A 1,769-nucleotide genomic window follows, 5' to 3' on the forward strand; every position below is an offset into this window, starting at 1 on the left:
TATGGACTAAAACCTCCACAAACTGTAAGCGAAATAAACCTTTCCTTCCTTAATTTTGGGCATCAGGTATTTTGTCCCAGCAACAAGAGAAAAGTAACTAGGACAGACATAATGAGCAGATCTAGAACAATGCACCTCAAATTTGGAAAATACACGTTCTTCTCAAATATACCAGGAACATTTAGAAAAACTGGCGAGATAAAGTACTGGAAGATAAAAGCTTATGTTGGCCTTGGGGTATAGCTCAGTAATAGAGCATATGCTTAGCATACTAGATGCCCCTGGTTCAATCCCCATCATCAGGAAAATAAAACAGCTCTCTCAATGAACTTCATTTATAATATATTATCTGACAACAGTGCATTCAAACCAGGAATCAATAAGAAAAATTTAACTAGAAATTCTCATGTGTTTGGAAATTAAATTCATTTTTCCCCAGTATTGGGGATTAAAGCTATGGCTTCCCAACTGAGCTATATCTCCATCCCCTTTTTTATTTTTATATTTTGGAATAGGGTTTGTAATGTTGCTAAGTTGTCTAGGGTGGGCTTCAGTTCATGAACTTTCTCCCTCAGCCTCTCATAACACTGGGATTAAAAACATTTTTTAACCTTTGAGTTGAAACAAATCATAAGGAAATTTTAAGAAATATTCTGAACTCAATGACTACAAGAAACAAAAAATATGAAATGTGAGAGGATGCAGCTAAGGTAAACCCTAGCAAGAAATGTATAACTTTAACAGAAGATGTTAGAAAAGAAAAGTGCTGAAACAGAATGAGCTCAGCATCTGTAGGACACAACTGGCAAAAGAAACAACCAAACCTAAATAAAGCAATAGAATAGACCCACATTGTATAGAAGGAAGGAAATAAGAAGGAAGAAAGTTAATGAAATGGAAAACAAATATGAATGAAGAACAGTAATGTCTAAGTTAGTTCTTTCTTTCTTCCTTCCTTCTCTCTCTTTTTCCCTCTTTCTTTCTTTCTTTTTTTCTTCCTTTCTTCCTGAGACAGATTCTCTGTGTCATCAAGTCCAGTCTTTTTTTTTTTTTTTTTTTGAGGTACTGGGGATCAAATTCATGACCTTGTGCTTGCCAGGCAGGCGCTTATGCCATTGAGCTATATCCTCAGCCCATCAAGTCCAGTCTTGAATTTACTGTTTAGCTCAGATTGGCCTCAAATTCACAATCCTCCTACCTCAACATTTGGAGTGCTGGGATTATAGACATGTGTCACCATGCCCAGCTGCTAGTCAGTTCTCTGAAAGATTAATTAAATTGCAAAACCTATTGAGCAATCATGAAAAAAGACAAAGCATAAGCAATGCTTATCCAAAAATTGTAACCGTGGATGCTCTTCCCATGGAAAACACAGTGAGTGTGTGATGAGCCAGGAGACAAATGCAGCTGACCAAAATTGACTCAGGAAGAGATAGAAAACTCCAGCAGTTTTGTAGCCATTAAAGATATGCAATTAGTTATTCCAAATCTCTCTCACACACACACACACACACACACACACACACAAATCCCAGGTCCATATAACTTCATTGGTAGAGCTCTGTAAAGTCAAGGAAAATACTTTTCTAATGTTACACAAATGTTTTAGAGTCTCAAAAGTGAGAGAATCCTTCCTACATGAGTTCCCTAGACTTGCGTTAACAAAGTTACACAAGCTGGTGGCTTAGAACTACCAAAGGTTATTGTGTCACTGTTCTGGGATCAGAAGTTTATAATCAAGATATCAGTAGGAAGCCAGCCATGGTGGC

Source organism: Chinchilla lanigera, unplaced genomic scaffold (genome assembly GCF_000276665.1).
Source record: "Chinchilla lanigera isolate Chin_1 unplaced genomic scaffold, ChiLan1.0 scaffold00019, whole genome shotgun sequence".
Lineage (NCBI taxonomy): Eukaryota > Metazoa > Chordata > Mammalia > Rodentia > Chinchillidae > Chinchilla > Chinchilla lanigera.